Source organism: Impatiens glandulifera, chromosome 4, assembly GCF_907164915.1.
Source record: "Impatiens glandulifera chromosome 4, dImpGla2.1, whole genome shotgun sequence".
NCBI lineage: Eukaryota > Viridiplantae > Streptophyta > Magnoliopsida > Ericales > Balsaminaceae > Impatiens > Impatiens glandulifera.
The window spans coordinates 5,967,917-5,983,535 of record NC_061865.1 but is presented as its reverse complement, the minus strand read 5'-3'; the positions used below and the strand labels follow the sequence as shown (position 1 = coordinate 5,983,535).

Genomic DNA, 15,619 nt, shown 5'->3' with positions numbered 1-15,619 from the left:
CGGATTGAGGCCCACTGTTGTGACTTGTCAAGTCCATTAAAAAAAATGTATAATGTATTCATGTCCATTAAAAGAGTGCCTTACAGCCCATCTGTGGCCTAGTCTCTTTTGATGAGAATCGTACAGCTGTAATCGAGTCTGAGTCAGCCTAAGTTCTACTCGATAAGTTCGAGTATCAAAATTTATAATTGAACTCGGTTCTTTCGAACTATTTAAATTCGAACTCAAAAAACTCAAAAATTAAATTTTATTAACTAAATTATATATTTTACTAATCTAAATAATATTTCAAACTTATTTAATAGAATTACAATTGCATATAATATAATATAATATAATTTAAATTAATTCAATTAAATATTTTTTAAGGAAAAAAATAAAAACCAAATATATAACTTTGTAATGTTAATAAGATTTTTAAAAAATAATAACATAAATTTTAATATTTGAAATTGATTACTTTTAGTCTTAATATTTATTTATAAACTACATATTAACCTTCTTCAAAAGAAGAAATAAACAATTTTGATGTAAGCTATAACAAAAACAATTAAAAATATATATATATATATATATAATGATGCTTAATTATTTTGTTTCAGGGTCAACATCACGCGCTCACCTAAATGATAACCTATATGAATGGGTAGAAACTCTAAAAGAAAGAAACGATGAAGTAATTAAGCATTAATATATTCTCTCCGCGACCTTTCAAAATTTCCGTTTACTGATTACAAAATGAGATCGAGCAAGCTCACATGGTATGGCATGGCAGATGCTCGCAATGAAGTAATCTCTGTTCTATTACAACCAGGTGAGTTCTGCTTCTTCGTCGGTCACTAATTTTCCTTTCGATCTGATTGATTGTTAAACGATATCCTCGAACAATGCATATTTTACCTGACGATTGCGACTCTTCATCATCGGTCATCGATGAAAGGGAAAGGAACGTCTCTGCGATGTGGCTTTCTTCGTCGGTCATCTATTTGTGTATATGAAATTTGTGTTTTTATTATTTTACCATTTTTGTTGCAGTTATACGGTCGTTGGAAGGTCCTTCTTTTCCCCCAGCCTTGGTCCCTAGGGGACACTCCAAGATGGTATAGAGTATTGGCTAGGGTTTTACCAAAGCCTTCGTCCTACTCAGATGGGGCTATCGCTTAATATCGGTTTGTAGTTTATCTACATGTCTTCAATTCTTTTTACATCTATAAGAATCTTCACAGCAATAGCCACGGTGAATGGGCGTCAAGGTGAAACTATCAGGTAGAAATCTCTTGCCATTTCCATTTCTGTGTTTAAGATGTGGATTTCCTCACACTGATTTCGTTTTAGGGTTTATGTGCGAGGCACGATTTTAGGATACAAAAGGTATGACTGATTATCCTCTCTCTTTTAGAAATCGTAATATCCTTAAGTTGAATGTATTCATGACTGTTGTATTTATTGGTTTTAGATCGAAGTCAAATCAGTATCCGAGCACTTCATTGTTACAGATCGAGGGAGTTAATACAAAAGAGGAAGTTACATGGTACCAAGGGAAACGCATTGCCTATATATACAAGGCCAAGGTGTATTTGGGGAAAGGTCTCACGTCCTCATGGTAACAGTGGAGTTGTTCGAGCTAAGTTCAAGTCTAACATTCCTCCCAAATCTATGGTAATTACAATTTCGTATCTTTTAGATCATATTGTAATGGTATCGCTATGGTTTACTGATTTGTATTTATTAGGGGGATAGAGTGAGGGTTTTCATGTACCCAAGCAATATCTGAGGTGAGTTATCTGTTTAATATGGTTGTTTTTCAATAATATGCATTGCTTCTTGGTGAAAAAACTACTTAGTATTAGTTTTTGTTGAATGGTTCTTAAAAACTAACCCTATCTGGTTCTGTGTTTTTTAGCTTTGTTAAGTCTCTCTGAACTTTCTAAAATACTGTTAATTAGAAATTGACAGTTAACCTAGCTCAATTACCAAATAATACCTTGAATTGAATGATGAACAATAGAACTAGAATGAGAACGACGGGAAGATTACCATGAATTGAATGGTGAACAATAGAACTAGAATGAGAATGAAGGAGGAAGATAAGAACTCTTAACAATCTAGGAGCATTTGAGAATTATTATTGGGAGAGGGAGGAAACACTACAAGAGTTTTCTACCAATTCATTTCATAACAATAACTAATCTTTATACTATTCTATCTGTAATCGCCACTAACAGCTACTCAAACCAAGGACATTAGCCCTAATTCTTCTCCATCGTAATACTTACCTACTCCATAAAACCTACAATAAAATTAATAATTTCAATTATATATTATATTAATTATAAAATTTAACTTTCAGTTATTATATTATATTATTTATAATATAAAACTTAACCTGCAATAAAATCAAGAATTTCAAATATATATTATATTAATTATAAAATGTAACTTTCAGTTATCCCATTATATTAATTATAAAATAGAAAAAAAATGTAGTTATCATGTTTAACATTAAATACTACTTATAAAACATTAAAACCTACAATAAAATTAAGAATTTCAATTATATATTATATTAATTATAAAATTTAACTTTCAGTTATCATATTATATTATTATAATATAAAACTTAACTTTCAGTTATCATATTATAATAATTATAAAATTTAACACAAAAACAATAATTATGAAAAACATAAACTGTGTAACTGCAATTAAATCAATATAATAAATGAACCCAATTTTTCATCTTTTTCATCTAAATATTTGTTTTCATATAAATAATTTTACATCAAGTTCAATTTAAGAGAATATTCTGCCTATTCAGTCTCCTTTTACGGCTTCTAGCTCTTTTTTCTCAGGAATTTTATCATTTTAGGCTTCTAGCTCTTTTTTCTCAGGAATTTTATTATTTTAGACAAATACAACAACATTCTATCTTTTGAATTCCATCTCGATTAAAGTGAGTAATAATTAAATTATATTAACATCAATTTCTCTATCAACATCATTATTTCAATAATTAAATTGGTAAATGTTATGTTTCAACAATCTATTGTTCACTGTTTTTTTTTCTAGGAATTTGATCATTTCAGGCCGCTGCAACAACGTCCTATCTTTTGAATTCGATCTTGGTTAAAGTACAAATAATAATTAAATTTTATGACTAATTAATAAAATAAAAAATTTAAATGCATATAATTACTTTATTCTTAGCATAATATTTTTTTTTCTATTCTCCAATTTTTTTATTATTATAACGTTCAATTAATTATTTATTATTTCCCATTATTTTTCAATATTTATCTTTATTCTCATTTTTAATATATTCATATTATATTAATAATTTATTATTATTATTAACATATGATATATAAATATTTTTTTATAATACATGTGTTTGTTATGTCCATAACATCTAATTTTTAAATATTTGGTCATTTTTTCACATATACTTTCGTTAATTATAACAATCCAATTATTCACTTAAATATTCTTAATGTTTTTATATAAAAAAATGTTCTGCATAATATATTAAATTTTCATAAAAATAACTATTTTTACGGAAGATGGTGAATCTATTAAAAATTAATACATGATATTTATTTTTAATCATAAAAGAATTTTTTTAAATATATTATATTTATTATTTCTCATTATTTTATAATATTTGTCTTTATTCTCATATTTAATATATTATATTATTTAATTTTTTATTATTATTCAATCTATATTTACATATAAATATTGTTAAAGTTTTTTATTTTAATTTTTTTTTATGTTTATATTTTATACTAACTATTATAATGTCAATTCATAATATCAGAAAATGGACACACAAACCTCCATTGGAATTCTAGATTTGACTACGGATGGCAACTACAAACATTTAGTTGCAAGAGTTATGTACATGTGGGATGCAATAAATACTAAAAAAAAATAATGAATTGCTAAGTGTTGATTTCTTATTAATAGACAAGGAGGTAAGTGTGTTTAATATTTTGTTATATATTAATGTATGTTAGTGCAAACTAACATGTAATTTATAGGGTGCGGTTATTCACGTCAGCATCGATCGTCAATTTGTTCCAAGACATCGAAACTTATTAAAGGAGGGTAACATGTACATATTTCAAAATTTTCGAGTTGTCAAGTCAAATGCTCAGTACAAACCAGTTCCAAACTCTTTGAAAATTTTGTTTAGCTACGGGACAACCATGAAGTCTGAGATTCTAAATATTCCGAGATATAAATTTAATTTTTCTAATTACAAGGAGGTTATTTCTAGAAGTGACAATTGCTCACAACTAACATGTAGTGTTTTGATTAACTATTGTCTTTCATTCATTTTTTTAACTTACATTTTCCTTTTTTATGTTATAGTTATTATAACTCGTCTTATCAGTTTGGGCTCTAAGACTTTTAGCAAAACTGGATATAACACAGTTGCAAAACGTGGTTTAAACCTTCAATTTGATAGGTTGGTCATTTATAAATCTATAAGTTAATTGAGTTCTTTTGTTTTTTTACTCTATTAAATATTTTAATTTTTACCTTTTCTATGTGTTATTTTATAATGGAGAAGATATTAATCTAACTTTATGGGGAAACATAGCCGAAAAATTTGAATTTGTTGAGGGATCTAACAACCAAGTTCCTATCGTAATAGTTGTGACCGACTTACTTGTCAAGTTATACCAAGGTATGAATTGTAAAAAAAATATACTTATGTCTTAATATGTTTGTGTTAACCATTTTTATGTGCTTTCAATAGGTCATCATGTCCTTTCTTCAACAACGGCCACACAAGTTTTTCAAAATCTAATGATTCCAGAGGTGGTGACTATGCGAGAAAGGTTGATATTGTCTTTCTTTAAACAATACTCTTTGTTTAAATATTTGTTGTTTTAATGACTATTATTTTTGTGCCACCTTTACTCAACTAATTGTAGATTTATTGTCCATCCATCTCAAGTATGTTTGTTTGATGATACTGTTGAAAATTCGATGTCTTTACAAGATGAGATGATGAAAGATCGACACACAATTGAGGAATTATACAACCTATTGTCAAATGAGGAAAGCAAGGTTGGTAAAATTGGTATTTCAATATTTTTATAGTTATCTTACTGGTTTATTGGTTAACAGGAATGTATATGTACCGTTGAAGCGACAATCAATAATGTATGCAACTACAATGGTTGGTTTTACTACTCTTGTGATGATTGTCGCAAAAAAGTAACGCTCGAGGACGATGTTTTTTTTTGCAACTCATGTGTTAAAGTTACAAAAAATCCTACTCCAAGGTGTTTATTTTTGTCTCTTTGATCATTAACAAACTATATTCATATATTTGATTATATCTATTTTGTTTTTTCATTAATTATTTTGTATCCATTTTAGATATAAATTAGAGATTGAGGTTGGTGACGAGTCATGAGCTGCACTATTTGTGCTTTTTATAGAGTTGTCAATAAGTTAGTTAATCTAACTATTTCAGATTTGTTACAATTACATCCGAGTTGTGACAAAGATTTACCATTGCCGTTATCATCAATGTCATCGCGAAAACTTGTGTTCCAAGTTAAAATTACTGATTACAACCTCAAGAAAAAATCACACAATTTTACAATTATAAAAGTGTTACTCAACAGGTAAACATATTTTGGATATCTTTATGCTCAACTTTGAAACGCGTTTTATATATTAAATTAAATTTTGTTAAAGGAGGAGCATCAATTTCAGACAAAATTGTTGAAGAGGTACTTTTTTAATTTTTTTATCAAATAAATTATTTTTTTAATCTATTTTAATGTTTTATTTAAATATTTGAAACGTTTATATATATTTGATTAAATTTTATTAGAGGAGCATCAATTTCAAACAAAGCTGTTAAAGAGGTACTTTTTCAATTTTTTGTGATCAAATAAATTGTTTTTTTATTATCTATTTTAATGTCTTATTTAGGTTCTTGAAATGTGTTTTATATGTTAATTAAATTTTATTAGGGAGGAGCAGCGGACAAAGTTGTTGAGGAGATAGGACGAAAAAGACAAAAAATTTAGTTTTTATTTTTTATTTTTTAATTTTTTAATTTTATTTTATGGAAGTTTTTTTTATTAGTATACATTATTAACTATTATTATAATATAGGATATCTTAAATTATACTAGAATTACATTTTTTTTTTATGAATGTTTGTTTAATATTGTGTTAACTTATATTTTTTTTTTTTTTCAATAGTTTAAATTAAATCAAGCCTTTTGGTTTGTATTGTATTATTATTATTTTCAGTTTTAATCAATTATTCTTTTTTTCTCACATCATGTATATATTTCATAATTAATTTTATATAAATATATTTTTCTTTACATAATTTCTCCACAATTATTTATATATTATTTGTTTATTATTTATTTTTATACAATTTACTTATATTATGAAACAATTAATAATAATCAATTTATTTTTTCTATTTTTTTCCTCTGATTATATATATATATATTATATATTTTCTCTTCATATAAATATATTCTCTTTTATTAAATTAAATATTTTATAAAATTTTCGTTTATATTTTTCCCGTACAACGTAGGTTTCATACTAGTTGAACTAAAAGCAATTTAAAAAAACAGAATGACCACAATGGTTGATGAAGTTATGCAGAAATAAACACTAGAAAGAAATTATTCCTAAGAACATAACATTTTGAAAATTTTCATTTTTACAAGTTGATTTGTACAACAAAAACAATAAAAATAACTAACAATGACCAAGATAATACTAATTGAATTGTGGAAGATATCTTGTTCATTTGATTGTAAGAAAGAAAAGAAGTATGATAATATTAATTGAATTGTGGAAGATCGTTTTGTTCCTTTGATCGAAGTAGGGGAAGATGATGAATTTGGAGGAAGATGCTCATGTAAATAGTTTGAAAAAAGATGAAAGAATGATATTGAGGATTTCTACATTTATAATATTTATAAAGCGAGTTACAAGAACTGAAATATAAAGCTTTAATTCGAGCTCAATTATAAAATCGTGTATTTAACTCGATTAGTTCCGTCAAATCGAGTTCAAGTCGAGTTTTGACTGAACTACTCACGATCAATTTTACTCGTTTACACCCCTAGATGAGAGTCGGATCAAATATGGCAACAACATCAGTAATGTCGACTAACCTTAATATTTATTAGTAACGACTATATGACAATGCCGTTACTAATATTGTTGTTGTTTCTGTAATGGCTCTCTAGAGTCGTATACCCTTTGCGGAAATCGAACGCAAATTGGGATATCAATAACGTTTTTTCTTAGAGTTACTAATATCCCTAACGTTTATATAGAGCAGTTACTGATATTCGTTTCAGAAGACAAATTTTCTATTAATGTGAGTAGCAACGTCGACCACGACTAGGCATGGCATTTTAGCATCGACGGGTCGGGTACCCGAAGGAATCGAACCAATTGGCGGGTAACTTTTATCTTTTCGGTTCTGGATAATTTCGGGTCAGAACCAACCGGTTTTGGTTCCGTTCCGTTCCAGGTACCCGAGAAAAGTTTAAGAAACTCAACAAATAAAACAGTTTTATTGAATTATGTCTCTACTTTTTATTTTATTTTTATTTTTTATAATCAATTTTAATTCGGTTCTAATTTTATATTTTATTTTGATTTTTCTTAATAAAACATGTCTAATTTTTTTTATTTTTTTTATTAAAATGACTTCAAAAAAATAAAGATAAGAGAGAAGAATATATGAAGAAGAAGTAAGGAGGTAAAATAATATATATAATAGAGAGAGAATTAGTTTTTAATTATTAATATTAGTTTTTCTTATAAATATTATTTATTTTTATAGATTATAATTTATGGTTGTTTGTTTTATTTTAATTAATATAATTATATTTTTTTTATTAAATAATTTTTTTAAGTTTAATACAAATTAATTTTTTTTATATATTAAATGCTTTAAAATTAAATTAAAAAGTTAAAATAAAATAAAATTAATTCAAATTATGTTTAATTAATAAAAATATGTTAAAAAAGTAAAAATATATTAAAATATTTAAATGAGTAAAAAATAGTTTTAAAAAATCGAATCCGGTTCGGGTGCGTGTACCCATCCGTTCAGATAATTTAAGTACCCAATTCTTTCGGACGAATTCGGATCCCAAAACCAGGAAATTTGTCATGTCTAACCACCTCTTTAAAGTAGGAGTCAACATTGACATTAGGAAACTGGAGCAATTAGTTAAAATTTATAAATTAAGAACTTATTTGAAATTATAAAATTTATTAAAAAAAAATATTAGTTATATATTATTATTATATATAATTAAGTATTTTATATAATAGGGATATTTAAAAAAATAAATATTTAAGTAAAATTAATTAAAAATAATAATATGTAAATTATACTATAAATTAATTATATTTATTTATTTGAATAAGTAATAATAATTAATTATAAATATAAATTCATTTATTTTCATAAAAATCATATCAAAACGTAAAATTATAAAATTAAAATTATTTATAAATTTATAAAATCTTGATACGGTCAATTTGAAATAATAAAACTATATTTTTACCTCATTCAAATTAATTAGTTTCGTTTAAACTCTAAAATCTTAAAATTTTTAAGAATGAACTGACTATAATTATTATCTATTATTAAACTATAATTATTATTTATGATTTTGGGGGTTGATCATGGTCATGGGTCTGAAACTTTCATATTTCTATTTAACATTTTTACATATTGTGGTGTGACTTGGATAGCCACGTCAACATTAGTTTAAATACTTTTTTAAGTGCATTTATATTTATTTTTTATACAATAATTGTGCTGATTCCAATTTAAAACATTTATAGATATTAAGGACTATAAAAATCTTAATTTCATTTTTTTTTAGAAAATTGATTGTTGTCAATTTGAAACAGGCAAAAATTTACTGTCACACAATCTAAACCCGTATTTAAAGACGGATTTACTTTAAAGATGAAGTGGTATTAATCATATCAACAAATTATTGTTTTTATTTGTAAGAAGGTAACATAACTCCATTTTTTTTTTCAATTTAAATCATTACTTAATTTTCTAATTCTCAATAAGATGCACCATCTTAACAATCATTTCGTTTTTTATTCTAGTATTTTATCGTTAAACTCTAAATTCTTTTGATTAAATTTTTATTTAATTTTTCCCTTTCATTTTTTCGAAGCTCTTTATAACTATAATTTCTGAATTCATTAATGTTGATGTTAGTATTCGTTAGTTAGGAACCACAATTATTTTAACATATATCTTTCAATCCATTATATATAGTACTTCATGAAACAAAAAAAAAACAAAAAAAAACTGAGGTTTATTATATCTTATTTACAATTATGAGAAATATCAAACATGACAAGAAAAATACAATAATCAATATTTATAACTAGTTCATAATTAATAGAAATATTAAGAAATGATTTCAATTGATGAGAAAATGGGGCTCACGTCACGCCTCCGCCAAAACATTCCACAAGAAAATTAGTAAGAGTGAGTGTGACCTCCAAAATCACTTCAGTCGCCGTTCCTTCGCGGCGACGAAGACCACTCAGCCTACGTTTCTTCCATTCGTCAAACAATTTCATCAAACACGGGACATGAAATCGATAGCCTTCACTAGTAGACACATATGATAATTCGGACAAGTTTTCATTCTTATATTTTGTATGCTTTTTACACTTATAACAAACTATCCTACATTGAACACCCGTTTCAAGGAGGATATATTTCCTGTTCCCATCAACAAACTCAGCCTTCAACTCCAAGCAACAAGCTTGGTGTAGATCCCATCCTTTGTCAATGCAATGGTAAAAGGACCCATTGATCTTTTCCATACATGCATGACAAATGCGATGACCATGAGATGGAGATGGAGATGGAGATGGAGATGGAGATGGAGATGGAGATGGAGATGGAGATGGAGATGGAGATGGAGATGGAGATGGAGATGGAGATGGAGATAGAGATGGAGATGGGAAGAAGTTGCACTTGTACCCTAGGAAGTACTCGAGTTGATTATGATCATGATCACGATTTGTTTGCTTTGATGAATGAGATGATCTCGACGTCCTCATTTCTGCATAATTTGGATTGTTTTCGGGATTTTCTAGATCATACTTATAATATGCGTTATGAAAAAGACATCTCATTCAGACAAGTTAAGAACTCTGAGATGTGAAGGGGTCAGAAAATTAGAGTTTTAGTTAGTTCAAGGAGATCATGAATATATCCTTTTAAATAGAACAATAAAAATCCTTTGTCAACGTGTTCATGTAGGGTATGCATTATGTGCATAGTGACATAATCACACATGAAAAAAGGGTCATGAATATTTTACTTGCTTAATTTGCGAACAACTTTTCTTATTTATCTAGCTAGGTATATTGTATACATATGACAAAAAAAATTTATTGATTAAACAAATCATTTTAAAAAAAAATTATTTTATATTTTCTTAAAAAAAAGACTAAAGACCAAGACCAATACCAAGTGAGAGAGAGAGAGTAATGCCCTAGAGTTTATTGAAAATTTATATTTAAAATTCAGTATGATTTAAAAAAATATTAAATTTTGTTAATTTTTTAAATCTCTATATTAATTTCCAATATTCTAAAATTTACAAAATAATATATATATATATATATATTAAAAAATTAAAAAATAATATATTATAAATAATATATTTTAAATTATTTAGTTTATAAATTTAAATAGAATAACAAATCATTTAAAAAATTATATTATAAAAAAATATATAAATTTATTATATATTTTAAATAATTATTATATTACTAATGTTATTTATTGTATAGTGGATATAACAAAAGTTGAATGCGAGAAGGTTAGACAAAAATAAAAAATGAAAATAACTTATTTCAAAATTATGTATACAATTCACAAAATGTATACTTCAAAATCTTATTCAAAATTTGCATACAATAATAATAATCTTAATTTGAATTGGATTGGTTTACGATTAAAAATAAAATAAAAATGTTATACTAACAAAATAATTGCAGCATTTTAACCCACTAATTTAATAAAACTTTATATTTTAAATTCAACGACAAATTTAATGAACATGCGATATTCATACAAATATAAGTTTAACTTTTTAACTAATTGATATATATATATATATATATATATATATATATATATATATATATATATATATATATATATATCTCGGTTGAATAAGTGAGAAGCTCTGCTCTAGCCCTAAAATAGATCTCCGTGACAAGGGGACAATAGCGGTCTGTAGCGCGCGTTGAAAAGGCCGGAAAGGTATGAAAAATCTTATTTTTTTTTATGCCGGACACTTGCCGGTTTTTTTATAAATGGAAGAAAGGAAGCTCGTACAGGTCCTCTTGGAAAGACTTTTTGACGGGTCAGAAGACCCAGATTTGGTAGCGGCATGGGCAAACTATCTCATCTCCTGGGACGGTGGTTTTGGTGTCATTTTGCCGAGTTCCTTCGACATGGTTATCTCAAGCGCCCTAGTATACTCTACTTGTGAACCTGGATCGATCCCTTTAGTTCATACCGTATATATATATATATATATATATATATATATATATATATATATATATATATATATATATATATATATATATATATATATATATATATATATATATATATATATATAATAATGTTTACTTTGAATATATATGTGAGAGTAAATGAATATTTGAGTCGGATCATGGGTTGACTTACCCACAAACTTGAAACGGTTAAAAATAAAATAAAAATGTTATATGTACGTATGTTTCGAACTAGATAAAGAGACATATGAAAAAATGTGAGTCATAAGATATCGACTAATTAACTAATTGATAATACATATTAAATATAAAATATATATACATACATAAACTTATAGAATTATTTCAACAATCTCAATTGGACTGCGGTTAAGGTGTTCACATTTAATGCTTAAGAACATGATTCGAATCCCAAAAACTGCAAATTTAAAAGTGAGTATTATAAATATTTGAGAAATCGATGTTAAAAATTGCATTCTTGAGTATAATATATGGTGACACAACTTTTAAACAAGGGATAAGAGGCATGTGAAAATGTGAGGTCGAATTTATTGGTTGGTTTGACAAACATTTGAAAGTGTGAGGTCACGAGATGGAGGTCGGGTGATGGGTGGTTTGTCAGTCGAGGGGATAAAGAGACATATAAAAAAGTGTGAGTCACAAGATGATGGTTAATTGGGGGTAGTGATTGGTTTGACGAGGTATAAGAGGTGGTGATCAATTGGTATTGGTTGTTGAAGTGGGGGTAAAAGAGGTCGTCTAAGATTGGTGGGTTGTTTACTGATGGGGTAAAGAGTCATATGAGGGGATAAAGAGAAATATGAAAAAATGTGTGTCACAAGATGATGGTCAATTGGGGGATTAGTGGTTGGTTTGATGAGAGGATAAGAGATTTGTGATCGATTGAAATTGGTTGTTGATTTGTTGAAGTGGGGGGTGTAAAAAAGGTCGACTAAAATTAGTGGGTGGTTTGACGAGGGATAAAGATCATATAAAAAAGTGTGAGTCATAAGAGGTCGACTAAGATTTGATAGATGGTTTGTCGAGGGGATAAAGAGACATATAAAAAAGTGTGAGTCACAAGATGATGGTTAATTGGGAGATTAGTGGTTGGTTTGACAAGGTATAAGAGGTGGTGATCAATTGGTATTGGTTGTTGATTTGTTGAAGTGGGGTAAAAAAGGTCGTTTAAGATTGGTGGGTTATTAACCGATGGGGTAAAGAGGCATATGAGAGGATAAAGAGAAATATGAAAAAGTGTGTGTCACAAGATGATGGTCAATTGGGGGGATTAGTGGTTGGTTTGACGAGATGGAAAAGAGGTGTGTGATCGATTGAAATTGGTTGTTGATTTGTTGAAGTGAGGGGTAAAAGATGTCAACTAATATTGGTGGGTGGTTTGATGAAGGATAAAGATCGTATGAAAAAGTGTGAGTCATAAGAGGTCGAATAAGATATGGTGGATGGTTTATCGAGGGGATAAAGAAACATATGAAAAAGTGTGAGTCACAAGATGATGGCTAATTGGGGGGGTTAAAAATATATAAATGAGATGTTGATTGACCGGAGTATAAATGTGTGTGTGGTCACGAGATTAGAGGTCGAAATTAGGATTGATGAGTGATTTTCCAAGGGAATAAAGAGACATATAAAAAAGTGTGAGCCACAAGAGAGGTCGATTGGGGAAACTGATGTTTGGTTTAACGAGGGATAAGAGGTGTGTGAAAGTGTGTGTAAGGTCATGAGATGAGATGTCGATTGAGATTTTATGGTTAGTTTGCCGGAAGTGGGGAATAATTTAAGATGTTGGTAACAAGTGAGATATTAATGGTTAAAATGTATGAATGAGATGTTGATTGACCGAAATGTAAAAGTGTATGAGGTCAAGAGATTAGAGGTCGATTGTGATTGATGAGTTATTTATCGAGAGAACAAAGAGACATATGAAAAAATGTGAGTCACAAGATGAGAGGTCGGTTGAGGGATTGGTGTTGGTTTAACGATGATAAGAGGTGTGTGAAAGTATGTGAGGTCACGAGATTATATGTCGAATGAGATTTTGTGGTTAGTTTACGAAAGTGAGGGTAAAAAAAGAGGTCGCGGTAATATAAAAGAGGATGATAATAAATAAGATATTAGTGGTTAAAATATATGAATGAGATATTGATTAATCGAATTGTAAAAGTGTGTGAGATCACGAGATTAAAGGTTGATTGAGATTTGTGGGTGATTTTTCGAGTGGATAAAAAGGTATATGAAAAAAGTGTGAGCCACAAGATAAGAAGTCGATTGATACTAAAATAGGTCGCGGTAAAGGTAAAAATCATGAGATGAGAGGTGAGATTTGTGGGGATAAGAGATAGACAATAAATGAGATATCGATGGTTAAAAATAATATGAATAAATTTTGATTGACGAAAATGTGAAAATGTGTGAGCTCACGATATTAGAGGTTGATTGAGATTGGTGGTTGATTTGTCGAGTGTGATAAGAGGCATGTGAAAAAGGTGAGGTCATGATATGAGAGGTCGATTGAGAATGGTGGTTGATTTGACGAGAGATAATAGGTGTGTAAAAGTGTGTGAGATCACGATATGAGATGTGGATTGTGTGATTGGTGGTTGGTTTGTCAAAGTGGTGGTAAAAAAGGTCATAGTAATAGATAATAGATCGGTAATAGTGTAAAACACGTCTAACATTTTTTAGATAATAGCAAAATGTATGATATAACTTTAAATTTTTTATCGATCTGGAGTAATTGTACCAGATAAATGGTGTGTTGAGTCTGTTGACTTGATTCTTATTAAAATGAAATTCATATTTTAAGTGTTTTTCATACTAAAAAAAGTTAATTTGTTTAAACTTTAGATATTTAATAAATTTTAAAATATATGTTAATATTAAATTTTAGATTTAGATTTAGATTGACTTAATTTTTACCAATTAAAATTAATTTTAAATTTAAATTTTATTAATTTTATTTAAATTATTTATAAATAATAATTTATTTATATTCCCACTAATTCATGCTAATTACAATCATTGTCATAATTTGAAATAATTCTCTCATTAATAATTACGTCCTTAAAATTATGACAATATTAACTTTAATACTTATGCCAATATAGAAGAGTTATATTTTTTTTTGTACACGAAGTTATTTATTTATTTTATTTTTCATGTAATAAGTACATTAATTTTAACTGTTGTTAATATTCTGTGATTAAATTAATCTTTTATGGAATAAATTCATAAGGTGAAATTTTGATACCCTAAATCCTAATATAACATGTGTAAGATTAAGTAAATGATAGCGTTTTAGTCATAATAAATGACATAGACATAAAATATGAATTGATATTTTTTAGTCATTACATTCAAATATTCAATGACAAGTTGGATTAATTTATAATTGTACGGTGTTGAGATAAAAGGAGAAAATTGCAATAGTGGTTACTGTTTACCAAACACTTTGGGGGGTTTATTTGTTGTCATTTTGAAATGGTAAATGCTGATGTTCTAACAAACCTAGTTGTAATGTAATGACGCTTTAATTTATTTTTATGTTAAATTGTATTTGTTTTTCTAATGTTAGGTTTGTATTATTATAATATTTAAAATATATTGTGATAAGAAGGTTTGAAACTGAGGTCATATATAAATATAATATATATTAACATGGTCGTAGATACTGGATAGATTATTTTGTAAATTATAATAATAAGAAATATTTTTCTACGAAGCAAAAGTACTAAGAAAAGTATCTAAGATCAATTAATATTATAATTGAGAAAAGTATTTCATCAAATAAAATCAGACCAACTCCACGCCGCCTTTTACTAATTAGCATTTAGCAGCGACCAGCTTTGGTGTTTGACTTCTAGCCGGATGAAAAAATGAAAAAGGACAGACTAACTAATTTGATCGGTTGGATGACGATTTTATTAGATGGTTTAACCGACTAAACTATATATGTATTGATTAATTCGATCCGTAGTAAGTCGGTTGGGTCGATACA

The 15,619-nt window shown here is 27.4% G+C and overlaps 1 pseudogene; it reads left to right on the top strand.

Annotated features, from left to right (window-relative positions):
* Positions 1-738: 738 nt before the first annotated feature.
* LOC124934543 lies at positions 739-1,780 on the top strand (annotated as a pseudogene).
* The last annotated feature ends 13,839 nt before the right edge of the window (positions 1,781-15,619 follow it).